Source organism: Mesoplodon bidens (assembly GCF_964165515.1).
Source record: "Mesoplodon bidens genome assembly, chromosome: 18".
In the NCBI taxonomy this organism is placed as follows: domain Eukaryota; kingdom Metazoa; phylum Chordata; class Mammalia; order Artiodactyla; family Ziphiidae; genus Mesoplodon; species Mesoplodon bidens.
The window spans coordinates 47,706,934-47,731,689 of NC_138175.1; the positions used below are offsets into that span (position 1 = coordinate 47,706,934).

At 45.2% G+C, this 24,756-nt stretch overlaps 1 protein-coding gene across 5 annotated transcripts in view; it reads right to left on the bottom strand.

The window, feature by feature from the left end:
• The window catches only part of LOC308606052 (F-box only protein 17), a 28,379-nt gene extending 16,875 nt beyond the window's left edge, over nt 1-11,504 (bottom strand). For 2 of the 5 annotated variants that reach the window (XM_081216502.1, XM_081216504.1), the window contains exon 1: nt 11,101-11,222. The gene's annotated coding sequence lies outside the window, so the exon portion shown is untranslated. Of the gene's footprint in view, nt 1-11,084 lie in introns of all 5 variants that reach the window. The other 3 variants (XM_081216503.1, XM_081216505.1, XM_081216501.1) reach the window with 3 other exon arrangements.
• Between the last annotated feature and the right edge of the window lie 13,252 nt (nt 11,505-24,756).

Sequence of the window (24,756 nt, forward strand, 5' to 3'; positions counted from 1 at the left end):
GTGTTATTTGCAGTGAGGTGGATGGACCTAGAGTCTGTCATACAGAGGAAGGGGTTTTGCTTCCCACTTCCAGACTGCCGGGATAGGCAGCTTCTCCTGCCCCATTCCCAAGCATACATGCATGCTTCTCCGGTGTCTGGCAGTCAGCAGCATCCCTCAGCCAGCACCCTCCCCTGGCACCCACCTCAGCTGGTTTCCTAGCTGAGTGCGGCTAGTGAGATACTTCCTTGGGAACTGCTTTCCCTAGCATCCTAGAGGACTGACTTCTGGCAAGTTCCAGAGGGTGGATTTCCAGTAAGTTCTACAGGTGCAGCACCAAAGGGATTCTTTTGCCCTTTAGTGAGCCATCTCCAAGTGTTCTCCAAAAACAGCAGGGATTCTGGGGCTGCCACGGACAGCCTGGGACTGGCATCTTTCTCAAGCTCTCTGTCTTAGATCTTAGGGGTAGTGGCTGCTCCTTGTATTTGCTACTTCTATATTCTTTAGCATTCTCTTATTTCTTAGCAGCTAATCCCTCTAACTCGAATCCTCTGCTATAATTAATAATTCTGTATATTAAACATTCTCCCTTCAAATTCCTGTGTGGTTCCAGTCTCCTGATTGGACCCTGACTGATAACTATAGAATGTGTCCCTGTGTCTCCTTTCCTTCAGCATAACATTCTGTGATTCAGACACATCGCTGCATGTATCAATTAGGAGTTCACTCCTTTTTATCGCGGAGTAGTATTCCATTGAACAGATTAAACCACGATCTGTTTACCCACCCAGCATGATGGACATTTGGGTTGTTTCTAGCTTGAGGCTATTATGAATAAAGCTTCTATGAACATTCACATACAAGTGTTTGTGTGGACATATGTTTTCATTTCTCATGAGTAACTATGTAGGAGTGGAATTCTTGGATCATGTGGTAAGTGTGTATTTCACTTTACAAGAACACGCCCGGTCGTTTTTTCAACATGATTGTACCATTTGCGATCCCATCAACCATGTATGAGAGTTGCAGTTGTCAGCACGTTGTATTGTGAACCTTTTCAATTTTAGACAGAATGGCTTCCTTTTCATGCCCCAGGGAGATTTTCCTCTACCTGACATCCTCCTTTATTAATTTTTTTTTTTTGGCCACACCTTGCGGCTTGTGGGATCTTAGTTCCCCGATGAAGGACTGAACCCGCGCCCTCAGGAGTGGAAGTGCGCAGTCCTAACCCCTGGACTGCCAGGGAATTCTCTCCCTTATTAATTTTAACTCTTTACTCTGAACTGTGGTGCCAGTGTTGTTTCTAACCTGTGACAAATGGTTACAGAAAAATCATCAATAAAACAAGATTGAAAATTCTTTGCTTTTTGGAATTATTTGCATGTACAAAGATTTGGTGTTTCTTCTCGTTCAAGAAGGCAGACTGAGCTATTGATAATCAGAGCCTCTACTGGCCTGTAAGAGTTTTTAGGTAGATTTTTAAAAAACGGTACCCTTTCTGGGTGAATGCAAGCCTGGGGTAGCAGAGCCTGGTGATCAGAGCAAGGGCTGGATTCAAGCCCCCGGCTGGCCTCATAATAATAATAGCTGGTTCTGTGCTAGATGCTCTCAAAACAGAATCCCAGGAATCCCAAGTTCAAATGCCTACAAGAGACAGGCGGTATCCAAAGTGAGACCAACTGGGTAGAAGCAAACCGGAGAGAAGAGCCCAGCCTGGAGGCTGTGCCAGTGCTCACTCTGGCTGATTTACTGCCCAGTAGGAAGGTGGGCCCAGTTTGGCTACATTTTCCAGTTTGTCAAGTAATTGGAAATCCCTGTTTTTATGTGAAATCACCCAATTTTTAAATGTTAGCCGTGCACCTAAACAAAAAAAAAAATAAAGGACAGTGTGGGCCAGGTGAGACAGATCTGCAGACCCAGGAACTGATTGGGGGTAGCCTTTTGTGGCTTCTGTATTATCCCAGTTGATCTTTACACCATGAGTAAACTGAGGCCCAGAGAGGTGAAATGATGCACAAAAGGTCACACAGCAGTCAGAAGTGGAGTGGCGATGGGACTCTGGGCAGTCTGGTCTCCCTCTCAAAGGGCATCCTCCCTATGTACAGCAAAGAAATTAAAAAGCAAAGTGAACAGGAGGGAGATCATCACCAAGAAAGAAATGTTGATAAATTTCTGCAAGACAAAAAGCAGAAAGAAGTGTAGGGGCTAGGACAGATCTCAAGGTGGGGACAGTGGAGCCTCAAGGAGCCCCAGAGGCTCTGGACCCAGAGTTGAGGATCCAGAGGGGCCCAGGCTGTGGTAGAAGTGCAGGTCAGGAGTCGAGAGGGCAGGGGGAGGACAGTGGTTAGTCCATCTTGGAAAAACTGTGCCTATTGGCTCCCTGTTCCCTCACCTTCCTCCCCCATGCTTTGCCACACAGATCTCAAGCTGCCCAACATTCGCATACAGGAAAAACAAAACAATACTGGATGACCGTTCTTTGAAAAAATTGCATGAAGCTTCCAGGAAGTGCCCAGGCTGCTGGTGTTCCTGAGGATAGCCTTCCCCACTCTGGCATCTGGGAGTGAGCTCCCAGCAGCCTGGTTTCCCCCAAGTTATCACTGACATGTGCTGCCTCCAAACACAGGGTTCTCAGTCATACCTTCAGCTGGACAAAGAGGCCAGTGGGAAAGCAGGACCATATTTACGAAATCCCCAAATTTCATACCAGTTACTTAAATAAGTCACCCAGCCCCTTGTTCGTTTGAAAATGTGATTGGACAAGCAGGGATCACCAGATGCTTAAAGAAAACCAGCAGCCTGAAAAAGAACCAGTAAGATAAACATGCAGGGCTTCCCTGGTGGCGCAGTGGTTAGGAATCCGCCTGCCAATGCAGCGGGCACGGGTTGAAGCCCTGGTTCCTGAAGATCCCACATGCCGCAGAGCAACTAAGCCCGGGCGCCACAACTACTGAGCCTGCAAGCCACAACTATTGAGCCCATGTGCCACAACTACTGAAGCTGACACGCCTAGAGCCCGTGCTCCACAACAAGAGAAGCCACCGCAATGAGACGTCCATACACCGCAACGAAGGGTAGCCCCGCTCACCGCAACTAGAGAAAGCCGTGCACAGCAACAAAGACCCAATGCAGCCAAAAATAAATAAATAAATAAATAAATATTTTTTTTAAAAAAAGATAAACATGCAGAGCAAAAGTGAACTGACCCCAGAGGTAACAGAGACAGTTCAGAGGGCCAAAAGAATGGAAAGGGAAAGAAAAACCCTAATTAGTACACTCAGGGCCGGCTTCAGGCTTCATGGGTGTGTGACCTGTGGAGTTGTACTTAGAAGGGCTCCATGCTTGTTTAATGGTCTGCTACTGCCAACCTGAAATTCTTAATCATTTTTGAACAAGGGGCCCACATTTTCATTTTGTACTGGGCCCTGCAAATTATGTAGCTGGTCCTGAGTACATGTAGATTTGAGAAGAAATTCAAAGCAAAACAAGAACAGGATACTAAAAAAGGAAGAATGTCTTTTAAAAAAACAAAAAAAAAGGAAGACTGTTGTCAAGAAGAAAAAAAGAATTCCAAGAAATAGATGGGATGAGTTAAAAACAGGAAAATCCTTCTCTCAAAAGAGAAAAAGTAAAGCTATTTTTAAAAACTGCAGGAAAAACAAAAAACTGTTTAAGAAAGTCATGGCACAAATATGATATACACTAAACCATATCCATGTTATATCCATTTGATAACGTACAAGAAAAAGGAATCCATTTGACCTGGAGGCTAGGGGCATTCTCCTTATACTAGCTCTGTTTATTGGTTTTCATGGGAAAAATATTGGTTTTGTTTTTGTTTTTTTGAGATATAATTAATATTGTGTAAATTTAAGATGTAGAGCCTGTTTTGGTTTTTTTTTTTTTCTTTGTTTGGCCGCAGCACGTGGCTTGTGGGATCTTAGTTCCCTGACCAGGGATTGAAACTGTACCCCTGGCAGTGGAAGCAACGAGTCCTAACCACTGGACGGCCAGGGAATTCTCCAGCCTATTGATTTGATACATTTATATATTGCAATATGATTACCACTGTAGCATTAGCAACGCCTTTATCACTTCACATAATTATTTCCTTTTTTGGTGAGAACATTTAAGATCTGGTCTCTTAACATAAAGATTGTCTTTTCAAAAAAAGACAATCTTTTGGATTGTGCTAGGAAATCTACATGCAAAAAGATGAATTTAGGCCTTTACCTCACACCATACACAAACATCAACTCAAAATGAATCAGAGACCTAAATGTAAGAGTTAAAACTATAACATTTTTAGAAGAAAACAGGAGAAAAATCTCATGATCTTGGGTTAGGCAAAGATTTCTTAGATACAATACAAAAAGTATGATTCGTAAAAGAAAAAATGGATTAATTAAACGCCATCAAAATTTTAAACTTTTGTACTTCAAAAGACACCATTAAGAAAATGAAAAGACAAGCTATAGATTAACAGAAAATATTTGCATACCATATCTTTGATAAAGGACTTGTATCTAGAATATATAAAGAACACTTAAAATTCAATAATAAGACAATCCAGTTTAAAAATTGATGAAAGATTTGAATAGACATTTCACTGAAGAAGAAATACAAATGACTAATAAGCATATGAAAAGATGCTCAACATCATTAGTCATTAAGGAAATGCAATTTGAAATCACAATGTGATGCCACTTCATGCCCACTAGAATGGCTATTGTCCAAAAGATTGGCAAGGGCAGGGAGAAACTGGAACCCTCACACACTGCTGGTGGGAATATAAAATGGTACAGCCTCTTTGGAAAACAGTTTCTCTAAAAGTTGAACATTAAAAAAAAAAAAAAGTTAAACATAAACTTACCATGAAACCCAGCAATTCTACTATTAGGCTATCTACCCAAGAGAAATGAAAACATACGTCCACGCAAAGGTTTGACTGCAAAAGTGCATAGCAGCATTATATCTTTGGAAACAATCCAAATGTCCATCAACTGGTGAATGGATAAACAAAATGTGGTATAGTCATACAGTGGAATACTGTTCAACAATAAAAGGAATAAAGTACTGGTACATGCTACAATATGAGAATGAACCCCCAAACAGTATGCTAAGTGAAAGCGCCAGACACAAAAGACCACATATTGTATGATGGATTCATATGAAATGTTCGGAAAAGACATACAGAAAGATTAGTAGTTGCCTGGGACTGGACATGGGAACAGGAAGTGATCACAGATAGGCACAAGGGATATTTTGGAGGTGATAGAAATGCTCTAAAACTGTGGTGATGGCTGCAAAACTCTGTAAATTCACTAAATCACTGAATTGTACAATTAAAAGGGCTGAATTTTATGGTATGTAAATCGCACTTTAATAAAGCTGTCAAAAAAAAAAAAAACCCAAACCCGGCAAACTTTACAGTTAAAGCATGTAAGACTTAAATAGTGTAACAGAACAGACTGTAGAAGTAATCAACCTTGACAGTGTGAAAGCAAGTGTACAACTGACAAAAGATGGGAAAGGAAAAGGTGGGAGGAGGGGAAGCCAAGACGCTTCTCTCACTCACTTAGTATCATGGGAATCAAAAGTTGCCAGAATAAGAAATACAAGTGAAGCATAAAATTTAAAGTTACAAAGGTAAATAAGAAATGATCTTTTAAAAAGTACAATTATTAAAAATTAGTGGAGCAAATACACAGTGAGCTAAACACCATCTTTCACAGCAGACAGTAATAGATGATACTGAATTTCCCTATTTCTCTGTCATTTTCACTGTCATCACCCTCTCAGTTATTCAGCTGCCTTCTGGGCCACAGCATGGGTGAAATGGGAGGCAAAGTTACTTCTGATTTTGGTATATTCTAGTTTAAATGTCATGAACATCATGCGTATTAAAATCAACCAACCAACCAGCCACCTAGTGCAATGTCACCATAATTTACTTAAAATGTCACCATTGAGAAGTGTCACCAGTGAGAACTCCCATACACACCTGACGAGAGTAAAAATTGGTGGAACCACTTTGGAAACTAGTTGGGCATTTTTTAAATTATTTATTTATTTATTATGTGGCCCCACCACAGGGCATGTGGGATCTTAGTTCCCCATCAGCGATTGAAACCGCCGCGCCTGCAGTGGAAGTGCCGAGTCTTAATCACTGGACCACCAAGGAATTCCCTAGTTGGACATTTTTTATTTATTTATTTTTGGCTGCGTTGGGTATTCGTTGCTGTGTGCGGGTTTTCTCTAGTTGTGGTGAGCGGGGGCTACCCTTTGTTGCGTTGCACCGGCTTCTCATTGTGGTGGCTTTTGTTTGTTGCAGAGCACGGGCTCTAGGCGTGTGGGCTTCAGTAGTTGCAGCACGTGGGCTCAGTCATTGTGGCGCACGGGCTTAGTTGCTCCACGGCATGTGGGATCTTCCCGGACCAGGGCTCGAACCCGTGTCCCCTGCATTGGCAGGCGGATTCTTAACCACTGCACCACCAGGGAAGTCCCAAGGCATTTTTTTACTGAAGTTAGAAATGTGCCTTCTCCATGACCCAGCAATTCGACACCAGAGCCAGGAAACACATACTAGGATATTCACGACAGCATTGCCCCTAACAGCTCCAGCCTGGAAATGACCCAGGTGCCCATCCGCTGTAGGGTGTATAAACAAATTAAGGCAGTCACAGAATGAGATACTAAGTAGCAATAAAAAAGAGTTAACGACAAGTAAACACAACAACACAAACGGACCTCAAAAGCATAATTTTGGGTGAACTTGCCAGACACAACAAGTCACCAGGGCAACCACACAGCTGGGTGGCCTGGGGCAGTCCTGGCTACACCTAGTGTCCCAGGATAATTAGGGTCATTGTTAACAGTGACCCCTATCACTTCCAAAATTCCCTGGTTTAGGTAATAAATTATATACTCACACCAGTGGTTCTACTCTTAGAAAATTAACAAACAAGCTAAACTAATCAATACTACTATGGATGTACACACATGTTAAAAGGTACTAACACCATATTTAAAAAAACCAAGCAGGGCGGCGAGCATTATAAAAGTCGGGACGCTGGTTCCCTCTGCGGGGATGGAGAGGGCTGCTAACCAGAGGCGCATCTGGGGGCTGGTAATGTTCTCCTTGTTGACCTGGGTGCTGGTTATATACTTTATAGTTATTTGTTAAACTGTACATGTATATTTTATGTACTTTTCTGTATCAGTGTTATATTTCGCCATTTAACAATTATTAGTGCTATCAGTGAACACCATGATTATTTAAGTCAAAGAAGGAAACAGTCACACTGCATCTTAGTGCAAATAATAGTTCATATTTGTCGATGCTTTCTTTGTGTAAGGCATCCTGAAAAATTCTTTACGTGCATCATCTCATTCCCTGGAAGCAGCACTGACATTTCTGGGGCATCACAGGGCTAGCCGGGGACATTGGTTTGGGGAACTGCTTGTGACAGCCTGCAGAGGAGGTGGCACTGGGGAGAGGTGAAATGTTGCCAGTTCCACGTTCAGTCAGCCCTGGGTTAGCCCCAGCCCTAATTCAAACTTCTTCATGAATTTGGGCATATGGCTTTCCCTCTCTAAGCGTAGATTTCCTATCTGGAAAATGGGAAATGTGCAGGTCCACATCTCCTGTCCACAATCCCTAAATCCAAAAGCTCTGCAAACCAAGTCTTTCACAGACCCATTTGGTGGCAGAGCTGCCTGGAACTGATGGAAGTTTTTATTTATGATATGAACTTGCATTTCACTGAAGAAATATCCGTGTGTTTGATTATCCTCCAGCCCCACTAGGAATCTTATCTAATGTACAGGATGGTTCCTTATGGCTTGCCTCATATTCACTTCCCAAATGCATTGGGCCTCAAAAGTTTTGGCTAAGACACTGTGGACTTGTAGTTAACTCTCACTCCTCATGGTGATGGGGAAATTCAGTGAGATCAAGGCCTGGCCCTCGACAAGTGTTAGCTGCCATTGTGAACGTTGTGACTATGATTAGCACTTAAGTCCATCTATGGGACTGGAGTCTGTGGCTGTACCTCCTTATGTCAGAATCAAGCAGCCACTGAAACCATGACTGGAGGAACGTGGGCTAGGGGGATCCATGCTTAGGGAGTAACGAAACACAGCAGGACGTGAAACTGCACCAATGGCAAGGTCAGAGTCATTCAGTGAATTTAGAAAAGGCAAAAGAAAATGGCAAGTTTGGGACTTGCCTGGTGGCGCAGTGGTTAAGAATCCGCCTGCCAATGCAGGGGACACGGGTTCGAGCCCTGGTCTGGGAAGATCCCACATGCCGCAGAGCAAATAAGCCCGTGCGCCACAACTACTGAGCCTGAGCTCTAGAGCCCGCGAGCTACAACTACCAAAGCCCACGCGCCTAGAGCCCATGCTCTGAAACAAGAGAAGCCACTGCAATAAAAAGCCCGCACACCGCAATGAAGAGTAGCGCCCACTCGCCACAACTAGAGAAAGCCCGTGTGCAGCAGTGAAGACCCAACGCAGCCAAAAATAAATAAATTAAAAAAAAAAGAAAATGGCAAGTTCAAAATCTATCTCCAGGAAAAAAAAAGGAGTAGAAGGAAGGGCCCAAGAGCAGTGATGTTGTTATAAGTAGTTATTCCCAGGTGAGCAGACCATGGTAGTTAAGAAAAATCCTTCACAAAATACTAACAGCTAATGTTAACTGCACACTAACTGCTCTAGGCATGTGGAAAGTGCTTTACAAGATCTCAGAGAAGGCTCAACAACAACCTCATGAGGCAGGCGCTATTTTTCAGCTGGGGAAACTGAGGCTTGGAGGAGGGAAGCAAACGACCCAAGGTCGCCTGACAAGCAAGGTGGCAGGTCGGGGATTTGAACCTCGGGGTGGAGGACTCCAGGGTTTGTGCCACTGTGCATGTCTTCATCTCTGAGTTTCTATACTGTCTTACTTTATTTACATCAAATTTTACCATAAAAATGTCACCGTACAGAAAAGTTGAAAAAAATAGTTAAAACGAATATCTCAATGTGTTCCATATTTTGCCATATTGGCTTTCTCTCCCTCCCTCTCTTTTGATGAACTGTTTTTTGTTCTTGTTTTTGTTTTTGATGGTCTTGAACCACGTGGCATTTTATTTGAATTGCATTTTACATTTTCTGTCTTAGTATGTTGTGACTCCAGAGGACTAGCTACTGTTGCCAAGGCAAGATGACTTTGGGTAACTTCAGGGATCCACAGGGGGTTTTGTTTGTTTTTTAAATTATTTTTTATTGGAGTATAGTTGATTTACAATGTCTCTTTTGATGAACTATTAAACATGCATCTTCTAAGAAAGAATAAGTACCCTCTATAAGTCTATAATAACACTTAACCCACTAAGAGAAATCCATTCTACCATCTAATCTTCACTCCATGAACACTTTTTCCCATTGTCCCAAGGTCTTCTGGAGCTGTATCTTCCTAACAAAGATGGGGTTCACACACTGCTGGGGGTGCTCATGTCTCTCTAATCTCTTTTAATCTAAAACACTGCCCCTGCCTTTTCCATTTTTCTTAAAGAGATTATATTTCTTTTATCATAGGAAAAAACTAAGGCAGACTTTTCTATTTGATTTGTGAACCATATGTATAACTTGACTGGATTGAAAAATTAGCATTTAAATAAATATAAAAACTTTAGTAAAAATATTTTAGGGACTTCCCTGGTGGCACAGTGGTTAAGACTCCACACTCCCAATGCAGGGGGCCGGGTTCGATCCCTGGTCAGGGAACTAGATCCCACATGCATGCCTCAACTAAGAGTTCGCATGCCACAACTAAGGAGCTCGCAAGCCGCAACTAGGACCCAGTGCAACCAAACAAATAAATTTAAAAAAAAAATATATATATATATATATATATTTTAAAGTAGATTCCTCAGCCAGGCCATACAAAAATGGGAGTCAACAGATTATATACATATATATATATATATAACAAATATATATATATATATATATATATATATATATATAGTTATATACAGATATATTTAATGGAACAAGAAAACAAAAGTTTACAAAAATTATTTCATGTTACAAAAGTGCCAATAGAGAAACTAAAAGGAATGTCATGATTATATAGGAAGGAGGGAAACCGTGGAGATGATGAAAGCTGTCTCCATCTATTTTTAGCAAAGGATTAACAGACATTGTCTCAAAGTTGATAAACTAAGAAATAACAATGGAAGAATTTGCTTTAAAAATTTGGAAGTAACTACCAGAGTAATAAAAAGCAGAGAAAGGTTTAAAACCATGCACCACGGATCACAAGTTACTTTTGCCATTTCTGAAAAGTAATTTAATTACAAAGTTTTAAAATTGGCTGCGGGGGAGGGTGCGCTGTTTAAACGATTGATATTTCATGCAAAGCTTTGTCCTGTTTGTCTTTTGTTCTTGTGTTACTGGGACATTTAAAAAATTGTTATTATTTATTTTAAAAGTAGGTTGGTAATATTGTAAATTTGAATATTGGTAATATTCAAAATAGTGGGTAAACAGCTGCTGTCTAAAGTTGAAGGATCAAAATTCGGAGCGTTAACAAATATTACTGAACTCTGCAAAAGTTAACTTAGAACAAAATTTAAATTGGGTGGAGCGGCCGCAGCTAAAAACATACTGTGCCCAAGTTGCTAAGTCGAGAAACGGCGCTCTAAGATCTTCTGATTCACAGATTTTTCTGCCAGTCAGAGGAAACAAAAACCAGAATTGGTAAAAAGTGGTCTGGCCTTTCACCAGCTGCTGCGAACACGTGTTGGTCGGGTACGTTTCGGAGGGGGATTTATTTAATGGTGGCCTCCGCGGGCCAGCAGCCGAGCGGAGAGGCGAGGGCTTTAGAGGGCTGCTTTTAGCAAAGCCCTTTCCGAGCGATCTGGGGCTTTCAAACGTGCGATTGTGTAACTCTGGACTTAAAGGGGCAGAAGCTGGCTGGGGCAGGCCGGGAAGGGGCACTAGGGCGCAGGACTCTCGGGACACGCCCCTCCGGGCAGGGCCTGGGGCGGAAATCCTTCCCGGGGCGCCTCAGCCGCGAGTGGGGACGGGACACCGGTCCCGACCTGGGTCCCTACCTGTCCCGGCGCTCACCTGGCGGCCTGCTCGGAGGCGGCGGCGGGCTAGGATCCCCTTCCCCACCCTGCTCTGAGAGGCAGTCGGGGGGCTCCCCGGGAACGGCCCCGCCCAGGGAGCCCCGGGACCCGCGCTCTGGGCAGTCGGTCCTCTCCGGGGCGGATGGCTGTGAGATCCCGCGGGCGGGCGGCTGCGCGAAGCCGGAGCGAGGGAGGGGCGGGATCTGGGAGGCTGTAGGCGCCGGGAGGAGGGCCCAGCTGCCGCAAGGCTGGCGGGGAGGGGATCCAGCCCCCGCCCTCGTGCATCTCGGGGCCCGCTCCTCTGAGAGTCTACATTTTCTCCACGTGGTTACGTGCTGCCCAGGCGCCCCACGATCTGAGACCCGGGTTCCCCGGCGCTTAGCGCAGGCACCTCCGGTGGGCGAGTCCCACCTCCCGGGGAGCCTCCCTCCGTGGGAATGATCCCAGCTGCCCCCACCCCCACCCCCCAAATCCTGTCTTTCCTTCCTTTTCCCGCCACCTGCCTACAACCGCCTCGCCATTCACAACATCTCTCCCACCATCTGTCAACTTCTAGTAAATGGCCGAGCCGTGACTTCGACCCTGGGCTTGGTGTGAAACACTTGGATAGAAGCTTCTATCCACAGGGATTCTCTCGAATTTACATTGTGTCCCCAGGGTGGTAGTGTCTCAGAAGCCCAGCCTTGTTCTTAAGTTGAGCCTCTCTGCCACACATACTTCTCTGGGGCGACAACCTGGGCGCTCCTACATTAGAAACCTGCCCCCTCCCCTAAACTGCAGACAAGGATACAACCTGGGCGCTCCCATATTAGAAACCTGCCCCCTCCCCTAAATTGCAGACAAGGTAATTAATCCGAGGTTCACAGTAAGGATGGGGCCAAGGCCCATTTCTCTCTTGACCTCTGCCCTTGGCCCTCCACAGCTTCTTCGGATTGCCCTATACTGCACAAGGAACCTCAAGGACTGAACTTAGCCTCCCCAGAGCCAGTCTTCTGAGCTCCAGGCCTCCCACAGCCTAGGAAATCATCACCAGTGCCAGTTACCCCAGCGCTCACTCATTGTGTGCACTCTGAACACGTCTTTGTACTTAGTAGAGCGTAGGTTCTTCTGTCTCCCGGCAGAGAGACTTCAGGGAGAGGCAGAGTGGCAGGTAAGAAAAGAGTTTACAGTATTAGGACACTTGTGAGACCTACAAGCCGGTGGGCAAGGGAGTGCCACGCCTGGAGAACTTAGTGAGCTACAGTTTTATAACCAAAGGAAAAGTGGAGAGGGGGAGAAGACCACCTTATTCTTCATTCTTGAGTAGATGGTGAGCTTCCATCATCAGCTCCTCCTCCATGTCAGGTGGGGGAGTTTTCTTGTCCCTCCATGGTCAAGCCGGGACTGTCATGGCGCAATGGAAATGAGCAAAAAGGCGGTAACGTATGCTAAAAAAATGGTAAATCATCTCAGGGTTCAGTATGATGTCACCCTTTCCTTATATTTTTGTTTTCAGTGTGCCCAGAGGAGCATGTCCTAGGAATCATTAATCTACGGAGCTCACTGGGCAAGACATGGGTCTCATGCCACCATCGTTTTATTGTTTTGGGGCATGTCTCATGCTTCTGTTGCATAGTTTTGTTGCTAAGCGAGGCTGCTTGGTTTTGTAGTTAAGCAAACATGCTTTCCTGAGTGATCATTAACTTACAGGGGTCTCCCATACTTTTTTCTCTACTTAAAATCCCCTAGTGGGATTAACTAATCACCTACTTTGTCCCTTTACTCTGTCCCTATCAACTATGCTAAATGCTTTATATGCATTATTCCATGGACATGTCTCCTGAGAAACTGAGGCCCAGAGCTACGTAGGCTTTTCACGAGGTGCAAGTCACTGGCTTGGTGGTCACAGAGGAAAGGGTTTAAGCCTCGGTTCCCCAGGTCCCCTCCGCTGGAAGCCTCAGAAAGGCACCACAACGCCATCGTGAGGACGGCGTGAGGTCCGTGCCTGCAGCGCGCAGTAAATGTCAGCTCTCATTATTTGTACCATCTGCCTTTCAAAGCATTTTCTGCGGCGGGTTGTAAAATTGTTGTATTATTGGTAGCGTTTATAGTATCAATCCACACACAGTCCCTTATCTGAAAGGCCTAGGACTAGATGGTTTGGATTCTGGATGGTTTATTTTTTATTTTTCAAATTTAGAAGGCAGTAGAACGCATATAACATATATACAGCATTCTGCAGTATTCCCAGCAGGATCAGGGCAGCATTCCATGATCATGTGATATTTCTGCGTTAAATCGTGTGTAGAAAGAACTACTTAGTGGAATAGTTATGAATACCTGATGTCAGTTCAGTCAGGTCTTATTGCTTGAAGAGATTGGGACCTAATTTATGAAGAAAGTTTGTGGGTAAGGAACTATAACAATGTTTTTAAGTTGTTATTGATTGATTGATTGACTGATTGATTGAGCCTCACGGCACAGCTTGTGGAGTCTTAGTTCCCCGACCAGGGATGGAACCCAGGCCCAGTGCAGGGGAAGTGAAGAGTCCGAACCACTGGACCTCCAGGGAATTCCCTATTTTTTAAAAAAAAAAACTTTATTTATTTATTTATTTTTGGCTGCGTTGGCTCTTCGTTGCTGCACGCCGGCTTTCTCTAGTTGCGGTGAGCGGGGGCTACTCTTCGTTGTGGTGCGCGGGCTTCTCATTACGGTGGCTTCTCTTGCTGCAGAGCACGGGCTCTAGAGTGCAGGGTCAGTAGTTGCGGCACACGGGCTTAGTTGCTCTGCGGCATGTGGGATCTTCCCGGACCAGGGCTCGAACCCATGTCCCCTGCACTAGCAGGCGGATTCTCAACCACTGCGCCACCAGGGAAGTCCCCTAGTTTGTTTTTTTTTTCTCTCTTTTTTTTAAATTGATAGCATTAAGCACCTGCTGTGAACCAGATGCAGGCTACATAGATTATGTAGGTTTACAGGCACTAAACGATTTATTTCAACACATAATACTGGTTTATTACAGATAAATGAGAAAAAACTCAGGGTATTCCCAATAAAATAATTGGATTATCAAAGGATGTTAAAACCATTGGTAAAAGGTTGTTGGAGAACAGTGCAGAATTATTACCCAGCAGATGACTTATTCACTAGGGGAAAAAATGTACCTACCTAGTGAGGGGTGGTGGGTTTTGGCAGACACCCTCTTAACCAAGTGATCAAATAATACCCTCAGTAGTGGGACAGCATGACATCAAGGGTCTCTTGATGTGACACCACCATAGGAAGTATACAAAATTGCCTAAGCAGAATTCTTGTTAAAAAAACAATTTAAACCTACATTTAATAATGAGAAAGCAATCAGTATTGAACACGCGGGATATACATAAGATAACTGGCCAGGACTTTTCAAAAAAGTCAGTATGAAAAACCAAAGGACTTCCCTGGTGGCGCAGTGGTTAAGAATCCGCCTGCCAATACAGGGGACACTGGTTCGAGCCCTGGTCCGGGAAGATCCTACATGCCACGGAACAACTAAGCCCGTGCACCACAGCTACTGAGCCTGTGCTCCAGAGCCCATGAGCCACAACTACTGAGCCCACACGCCACAACTACTGAAGCTGCGTGCTACAACTGCTGAAGCCTGCGCGCCTAGAGCCTGTGCTCCGCAACAAGAGAAGCCACTGCAGTGAGATGCCCACACACCGCAACAAAGTGTAGCCCCCGCTCAACGCAACTAGAGAAAGCCCAGTTCGTGCACCTTGATTGGGTCTTTTTTAAAACAAATAAATATATATATTTATTTATTTATTTATTTATGGCTGTGTTGGGTCTTTGTTGCTGCTCACAGACTTTCTCTAGTTGCGGCGAGCGGGGGCTACTCTTTGTTGCGGTGCGCGGGCTTCTCATTGCAGTGGCTTCTCTTGTTGCAGAGCACGGGCTCTAGGTGTGCAGGCTTCAGCAGTTGTGGCTCGCGGGCTCTAGAGCGCGGGCTCAGTAGTTGTGGCACATGGGCTTAGTTGATCCGTGGCATGTGGGATCTTCCCCGGGCCAGGGATCGAACCCATGTTCCCTGAATTGGCAGGCGGATTCTTAACCACTGCGCCACCAGGGGAGTCCCCTTGATTGGGTCTTGAATTGGTGATTTCCTTTGGGTTCTGTCTTGCTCGGGGCTGGTTTTCTTTTCCTGTCTGATGATCTAGCTTGTTCCCTGCCATTCTCAACTGAGGAGCAAGGCTGGTGTCTGGTAGGTGATGGGACTGTGCTTCCTGTTATAAATGTTGGACTGTTTTCCCGCCAGGTCTCAGGGTGAATGGGAGCTTTGTGTCTGGGTGTGGGGCTTGCTGCTGGGCTGGCTTCACATGTGGATGGTGAGAGACCAGAAGCCCCACTTCCGGCTGCCCCTCCCCTCCTCCACAAGTGCCAAAATAGGACTGGCTTTTTCCAGAAGCTGACACCTAGCCTGGTCACCACCTCAGGCTGGCAGAGAGCTGGATCTCTTTAGGGAAGCGCCCTTCGGTTCTTGTTTTCCTGCCCATGAATGTTGTGTGGCCCGTGCCCTGGGGAAGAGGGGAGGAGAGGGTGCAGGAAGCGTGGAAAAACTATCATCTGAGCCTGCCTTGGCCATTTTTTCTCACTCCTGCGTACCTCCTACGACCTGGGTCATGCTGGGCTCCCTCTTCCCTGCAGTCCTGTCCTGAATGTGATGACCTCTTCACTCTGTTTCATATCCCCAAGCCTCTACCAGGTTTGTCTACCAGAAAAGCGTGGGAATCTCTTACATGTGCGTGGTCTCTGTAGTAGGCTGAATAAAGACCCCCTGAACATACCCATGCCCTAATCCTCGGGACCTGTGAATATTGCCGAATGTGGCACAAAATATTTTACAGACTTCTAACCTCCAGAACTGTAAAAGAATAACTTTTGTTGTGTTAAGCCATTGAGTTTATGGTCATTCATTACAGCAGCAACAGGAAATGAATCCAGTCTCCTCCCCCATCCCTTTGCACTGTCAGCTGATTTCCTTTTTTATTCCATTACTTTATAGAAATGGGAGTGTATCATAACCTCTAAGGTGCTAAGACAGGGGGCTCTGGGTCAGACTTTATCTCCTGGTGACACCGCTGATTACTGAGTGACCCGACGCAGGTCACTTTGTTGTTTCACTGTGTTGTCATTTTCCTTGTGGCGTGAAGGTCAAACTGGATGACGCAGAAGTCGCCTCCAGCTTCTATCGGGCCTACAGATCTGTTTTTGTTTTTTGGGGTTTTTTTTGTGGTACGCGGGCCTCTCACTGTTGTGGCCTCTCCCGTTGTGGAGCACAGACTCCGGATGCGCAGGCTCAGCGGCCATGGCTCACGGGCCCAGCCGCTCCACGGCACGCGGGACCTTCCTGGACCGGGGCACGAACCCGTGTCTCCTGAATCGGCAGGCGGACTCTCAACCACTGCGCCACCAGGGAAGCCCTACAGATCTGTTTTGTTTAGCTTTCAGTGTTTTAAAGTTTCTCATTGTATTTATTTTGAATTGGATAATATATTTACATGGTATAAAAATTTTTAAGTATAAAAAAGGTTTCTAGGGCTAATCTCTCTTCTACCACTGCCCTCAGCTACTCCAGTTTTCCCCTCAATTCAGACATGTTCTTGCAGAGATTTTCTATACATGTACAAGGAATTATGCAGACACACACTCTCTTCAAATAAACAATAACATACCATATACTCCCTGTCTGACACTTTGCTTTTACCGTATAATATATATTTTTAAAATTCTTTTCCTTTATGGTTTATTACAGGATATTGAATATAGTTCTCTATGCTCTACAGTAGGACCTTGTTGCTTATCCATTCTATATATAATCGTTTGCATCTGCTAATCCCAAACTCCCAATCCATCCCTCCCCCACCTCCCCTCATTTAATATACTTTGATGATCTTTCCATATCATTACATAGAGAGCTTCCTTATTTATTTACTTTTATGTATGGGGGTACCCCATGTTTTACTCTCATCCTTTACTGATGGAAATATAGGGTATTTCTAACATTTTGTTGTTACCAACAGCGCTGCCATATACAGTGTGTGTCATCATAGTATGTGTATATTTCTAAAAGTGGAACTGCTGGGTCACAAGATAGTGCATGGTTGTAATTTTAAAAAGGAACAATGACACGTGTTGCTGAGGGTGCAGGTAAATTGGAACCCTCATACACTGCTGCTGGTGAAAACATAAAATGGTGTAGCTGCTTTGGACAACAATCTGACAGTTCCTCAAAAAGTTGAACTTAGAATTCCCATAAAGCCCGCAATTCCACTCCTAGGTATATACTGCAGAGAAAGAAAAACTGATCTCCACACAAAAACTTGTACACAAGTGTTCATAGCAGGATTATTCATAATAGCCAAAAGATGGAAACAACCCAAGTGTCCATTAACTAATGAATAGATAAGCATAATGTGATATTTCCATGCAACGGAATTATTGAAATGGGATTACTGAGCCAGAAAAAGAAATGAAGTATGGATACATGTTACCACAGGGATGAACCTTGAAATCCTGTTGATAAGTTAAAGGAGCCAGACACAGAAGGCCACATGCTGTACTGATTCCGTTTACATGGAAATGACCAGAATAGGCACATTTACAGAGGCAGAAAGTAGACTAGTGGTTGCCAAGGGCTGGGGAAATTGCAGAGAACGGGGAGATGGTAATGTTCTGGAATTAGATAGCGGTGATGATTGCACAAGATTGTAAATATACTAGAAACCACAGACTCGAACACTTTAAAGTGATTAATTGTTTTGTTATGTGAATTCTATCTCAATAAAAAAGTGATACTTGGGCTTCCCTGGTGGCGCAGTGGTTGAGAGTCCGCCTGCCGAGGCAGGGGACACGGGTTTGTGCCCCGGTCCGGGAGGATCCCACATGCCGCGGAGCGGCTGGGCCCGTGAGCCATGGCCGCTGAGCCTGCGCGTCCGGAGCCTGTGCTCCACAAGGGGAGAGGCCACAACAGTGAGAGGCCCGCGTACCGCAAACAAACAAACAAACAAAAAAGTGATACTTATGAAAAAATATGTGCAGCATAAAATTTTCTTAGCTACTGCAGAATTACCCATTACTCACCAGTAATGTATGCAAGCAGCCATTTTTCCATGCTGCTGGATTTGCTGACAACCATGGGGCTTGCGTGTAAACAGGAATACTAACTAATCTTTGTTCTTTGATAAAATCGTTAAGCAGTTCTTCTTCTATATCAGAATTCCCTAACCAATTAAACTCTCCTTCCAAAGGCAATCACTTAAACCCTTCACAAGTCTAATATCAGATCTTTGCAAATGTTGTAAATACCTTAACGAATACATGAGGCAATTGTGTGATATTATAATGATTATAAAACTAATTACTTGTACTGACACATGTCACAAATGTGCCGACACCATGGGTTTGAATTTGTTTCTTTACGATGGCTGTTCCAATGTGTATTCTTCTTTCCTGTTGGAAGTATGAGTTTATTTGCCAATGTAAAGAGTCACAGTTATCGCCTCAGAGCTTCTGAGGTTTTGGGTGGAGGTGGAGCCAGTTTCGGGATGGCCGATGATTCAGGACCAGTGAGGAGATGGGGGAGCACCCACCACAGCAGCCCACTGATGTGGTCTTTCCTCAAGACTGTCCACGGTATTGGCTCTGAATAAGCAGATAGGCTGGCACTCTTTGTTCTGAGCAGGATCTGTTTCTTTCTCTTCCTTTTTAAAATATTTATTTGGCTGCGTCAGGTCTTGGTTGCGGCACACGGGCTCTTCACTGTGGCGTGTGGGCTTAGTTGCCCCGCAGCATGTGGGATTCTAGTTCCCCAACCAGGGATTGAACCCGAGTCCGCTGCATTGGAAGGTGGACTCTTAACCACTGGACCACCAGGAAAGTCCCTGAGCAGGACCTGTTTCTATACAGTCAAATCCAAAGCCTTTCGTCAGTGTGGCTTAATAAAACCCCAACTTACATACTTTTAATATATATATATATATATTTATTTATTTATTTATGTTTGGCTGCGTTGGGTCTTCCTTGCTGCACGCGGGCTTTCTCTAGTTGTGGTGAGTGGGGGCTACTCCTCGTTGCAGTGGACGGGCTTCTCATTGCGTTGGCTTCTCTTGTTGCGGAGCACGGGCTCTAGGCACGTGGGCTTCAGTAGTTGTGGAACACGGGCTCAGTAGTTGTGGCTCGCGGGCTCTAGAGTGCAGGCAGTAGTTGTGGCGCACGGGCTTAGTTGCTCTGCGGCATGTGGGATCTTCCCGGACCAGGGCTCGAACCTGTGTCCCCTGCATTGGCAGGTAGATTCTTAACCACTGTGCCACCAGGGAAGTCCTTAACTGTTTAATTTTCTTTGGACACTCAACAGAAGCTTCTAAAAAGCGAAACCTTCCCGAGTACTTAACTCTTACAATAAATTACAAGAGTATCAAGATCTTTTAAATATTCTAGTACCATTTACTCTGTTTGAAAAATTCCCTTTCACATTTCAGTGACAAATTACAAGTCTAAAATAATGTATTACTCAATTACACACTTCAAGTTGGAAGACTTACATTTACAGGACACATTCATCACATTTTCTCCTATGCCAAATTCTCTTAAACATTTCAAATATATTAAATACCAAATATCCCAGATGATTCTTAAACATAACACAAAACTATTAATTCTGTGGGTTCACCTGACTTTCTCTCTTTTAATGCCCAGCTAGTTGTAAGAAGGCTTACAACTAACTGGGCATTAAAAGACACTCATAAGGAAAAATTTACTAGTGAGGTGAGGTTGATTCTTGGCCAGGAATTTGGGACTGGAACAGGAGCTCTGACTTGCTGGTTATGAAAAAGCCCACGGGGCCCTTTTTAAATAGCTACCAAAACAAAGCGGCTTCACAGGTTACCAAGTTCTTGTCCCCTGGGTTGCATCCCAGGTCGGGGTGTACCATTACCTGACATGTGTACAATTTCACAGCCAGTGAAATCAGAGGAAGTCTGCGGCACTGGCCGGGTTGTTCACATCTGGATTGGCATCAGCTGGTCTGTTGACTGCCCAGCTCTATTCTGCATTCTTTCCTAAGTCTCACTGTTGGGCCTGGCCATAACCCCTGGAGATAGTTAAACGATGTCCAGTGTGTTAATGGCATCATGTAGCATCCCTTTGCCTGGCTCTGCTCCTGGCCAAGCTGAAGTCAGGGCTGTGATCCAGAGATGAACAGGGATGTCTTAGAAGGTCCCACAGGGATTGGAGATCAGAGATTTGGAGATTGTCCCTGGGATGGATCAACGCCCACTATTACGTCAATGGAATGGCAGTGTGGCGAGGGTACAGCCAGCCTGGAATTAACCACCCTGGGTGTGGGGGAAGCAGCTGAGCTCAAATTGTTTTTGTTTTTGCTTTTGTTTTGGCGGTGCCATGTGGCTTAGGGGATCTTAGTTCCCTGACCAGGGATTGAACCCGGGCCACTGCAGTGAAAACGCTGAGTCCTAACCACTGGACCGCCAGGGAATTCCCTAGGTTCAAATTCTTAAAAACCCCAGAGGCCCCATGGCCTGGAGGAGGGGATGCAAGGGGCCGACGTGGAGGAAGATCAGAGGTCGGGCTCTTGGGGGGGTGCTGGAGGGGGACAGTGGAAGGATGGTAGGATGCTGGCCAAGTGAATTCACAGCCCAGCCAAGAGGGGGTGAGGAGGCAAATCAGTCAGCCTGGACATGAGCACCTACTGCATGCAGCACCTACTATGTGCGGGGCGCCTTCCTGGGTCCTGCTGTCTCCAAACTAGATGAATCATAACTGAGGTGAGAGGTAATCCTGCCCGGGACCAGAGCCAGGTGGTGGCAGAGATGGGGCCGATTTTGCATGTATTTTGAAGGGCTCCAGAGCGCTTGGGCTTAGTTGCCCCATGGCATGTGGGATCTTAGTTCCCAGACCAGGGCTCAAACCCATGTCCCCTGCATTGGTAGGTGGATTCTTAGCCACTGGACCACCAGGGAAGTCCCGGATTGAAATTTTTTATGACTGTTTAAATATTAAAATAAGGATGCTGCTAAGTGTTCTACGAACCCCAGGACAGCCCCTTATGGCCAAGGATTATCCAGGCCAAAATGGCAGTAGTGCTAAGGTTAAGAAACCCTGCCCTAGAGACACTTGTGCCCATGACCTCAGAGGCATGTACGAGAACGTTCATTGCAGCAGTGAGTAATAATAGTCACCAAACTGGAGACAACACGCATGTCCGTCAAGAGTGGAACAGATGCACATACTGTAGTTTATTCACATAATAAACAAAATTAACAGGCGATAGCTATTTCATCAAAATGGGTGAATCTCACTTCGATGCTGAATGAAAGAAGCAGGTCACAGAATACATGCTGTATAATTCAAAAGCAAAGATATATATATATATATGAAATACATAGATACAAAACACTAAACACACACACACACACACACACCAAGAGATTATTACCAAAAATCGAGATGTTGATGATCTCTGAGTAAGCTGGAAGGGGAAAGATGGGGCAGGACCCACAAGGGGCTTCTAAGGCACTGGCAATGTTCTATTCCAGAACTTAGTTGGTGGACACATAAATATTTATATTATTTTTGTTTAAAAATAAACACACATGGGACTTCCCTGGTGGCACAGTGGTTAAGGATCTGCCTGCCAATGCAGGGGACACGGGTATGAGCCCTGGTCCAGGACGATCCCACATGACGCGGAGCAACTTAAGCCCATGCGCCACAACTACTGAGCCTGCGCTCTAGAGCCCTCGAGCCACAACTACTGAAGCCCGTGCACCTAGAGCCGGTGCTCCGCAACAAGAGAAGCCACCCTAATGAGAAGCACGTGCACGGCAACGAAGAGTAGCCCCTGCTCGCCGCAACTAGAGAAAGCCTGTGTGCAGCAACGAAGACCCAACACAGCCAAAAATAAATAAATAAATAATAAACACATATAACATCCACATTTTTGACACGTAGGGTTTCCTAGGAAACAGACTTTGAGGTAGAGATTTGCAGCCCAAACAGCTGGTTTCTGGGAAGAGCTCTCTGGGGCAACATTTATAAGGAAGAGAGGAGGCGGGAAAGGCACAGGGAGAAGTTGACGTGGTTGCAGCAGGGCCTCAGTCCATCCTACGGGGAAACTGGAGTGGGATGGCCTTCTGGGTTGTCCCTAATTGAGTCATGCAGCCAGGCTTTTTTTTTTTTTTTTTTTTCGGCTGCGCAGGATCTTCGTTGTGGCATGTTTAGTTGTGGCATGTGAGATCTAGTTCCCTGACCAAGGATCGAACCTGGGCCCCCTGCACTGAGAGCGTGGAATCTTACCCACTGGGCCACCAGGGAAGTCCCTGGAGCCAGGCTTTTGTCCCCTCATTGACCAGACGTGGAATATGGGCTGCCCCTAGGAAAGGGACATAAGCTTAAGTGAGATGGTTCTCTTCAGATGAGGGCATTCCCCAGACAGACGCTCAGCTCTAAGCCATCAGCTGCCAACACCCCAGATAGCTGGTGGAAAGAATTCCTCCATCCTGAAGAGGGGATTCGGGTGGCATATCATAGCAATCAGTCCACTTTCCTACCTAGGACAATTCACGTCAAAAAAAATTTTTTTAATCTACTAATGTGACACACCATATTATCAAATTAAGGGAGATGAAACATTAGATGGAGTTCAACACTCATTTATAACAAAACCTTTGTGACCAAGTAGAGGTAAAAGGGAAGCATCAGCGTGATATAAGGACCCCACTGGAAACCTTAAAAATATCCAAGTTAATTAGAAAACTTCCCTGTAAAAAACAAAAACGAAATTTCAGCCAGTCTGCTGGATTAAAGATCAACATACAAAAATATCATTAAGACTCCTCTAATAATAGCAATGACCAATTAGAAAATATAATTCTTAAAAAAGTTTCCATTTTCTTTTTTTTTTTGCAGTACGCAGGCCTCTCACTGTTGTGGCCTCTCCCGTTGCAGAGCACAGGCTCGGGACGCGCAGGCTCAGCGGCCATGGCTCACAGGCCCAGCTGCTCTGTTGCATGTGGGATCTTCCCGGACTGGGGCACGAACCCATGTCCCCTACATCGGCAGGCGGACTCTCAACCACTGCGCCACCAGGGAAGCCCAAGCCCTTCCGTTATTTAATCAATGTGACCTTCATTATTCCAATGGTTTTATTGTAGTTATATAGAAGAATGTCTGTATTTGTAGAAAATACACGTGAAAGGATTTTGCAGTGATGTTGATGGTGCATCAAGTTGGAAATGTACTAAATGTTTCAGGGCGGAAAAGCTCTATATGTATAACTACAATGTATCCTGTAAATGCCTGTCTCATATTCCTCATATCCAAATTCCTCCAGTTGACCTAAAAATATCCTCCAGAGCTAAATTGTCTGAACCAGTATCTACTCCAGGACCACACACTACATGTGGTCATGATTCTTAGGTCTGTTTCAACCTGTCACATTCCCCTTTTGATGATACTGGCAAAACACTGTCCCCAGTGGGTGTGTCCCATGTTTATACTGCAGGTGGGTGGGGCAGTTCAGGGTAGTTACATCAAAGGCAGCAGCAGGCTTCACCTGCATTACATCAGGAGACTGGAACTCCTTAGGGATCCTGCAGCAGTGAGGCTAGCCACGACCCCTGGACTGGGGTGGGGACAGCCGGATCCTGCTATTGCATGGCTCTCTCTCACCTTCATCGTGACTAGAAGGTCACAAATGTGGTGTCACTGTGACACTGTACCCACATCCACCACCTGCCTAATGCTCTTAACCCTAATTGATAATCTCTGACTCCATGATTTCCTTATTAGGGCTTGGGAAACAGGGTGCTAACACTTCCATGCTCTCAGACGGAGAACACCTTCTATAGGTGTTTTCTGTACAGTTTTCCCTCCTCAACTGGGAGAAATCCTTACTGTGAACCAAGTAGTCACCAATGCAGAAACATTGTATTTCTATTAAAAAGACATGAGATTGGCAAATATTGGCAAAATAATACCTTTATTACCTATGATTGGCAGATATATTTCTGACTCATTCTTTCCATGTTTGAAAAGAATTTCAAAATAACAAAATAAGTTTATACACCATAAAATTCAGGGTAAGGCTGGACTCAGGGGACCACTTGATTTTTCACAGGGTGGGCAGAACCCTCTGTCTCCATACATTTTTTTTTTTTTTTTTTTTTTGCGGTATGTGGGCCTCTCTCTGTTGTGGCCTCTCCCATTTTTGGAGCACAGGTTCTGGACGCGCAGGCTCAGCGGTCATAGCTCACGGGCCCAGCCGCTCCGTGGCATGTGGGATCCCTCTGGACCGGGGCACGAACCCGCGTCCCCTGCATCAGCAGGAGGACTCTCAACCACTGCGCCACCAGGGAAGCCCTCCATACATTTTTTTGAGGTAGTTTGACTTTCAGCTCTGAGTCCTGATCCCAGTCTTGCAACGCCATGGGGTTAAGTTCACCACCCGTGGGGGCTGGAATTTTCTCAGCCATAGGAATGAACTTCTAGGAGACAAGAGTAGAGGGCTCTGGAGCTGAAACGGAGGGCCTGGTGTGGGTGGAGGGTGAGAAGCCCTCTCACGATCCAGTGTTTCCCTGTGCTTATCACTGCGTATCCACTCAGTAAAACAGGGGCTGCC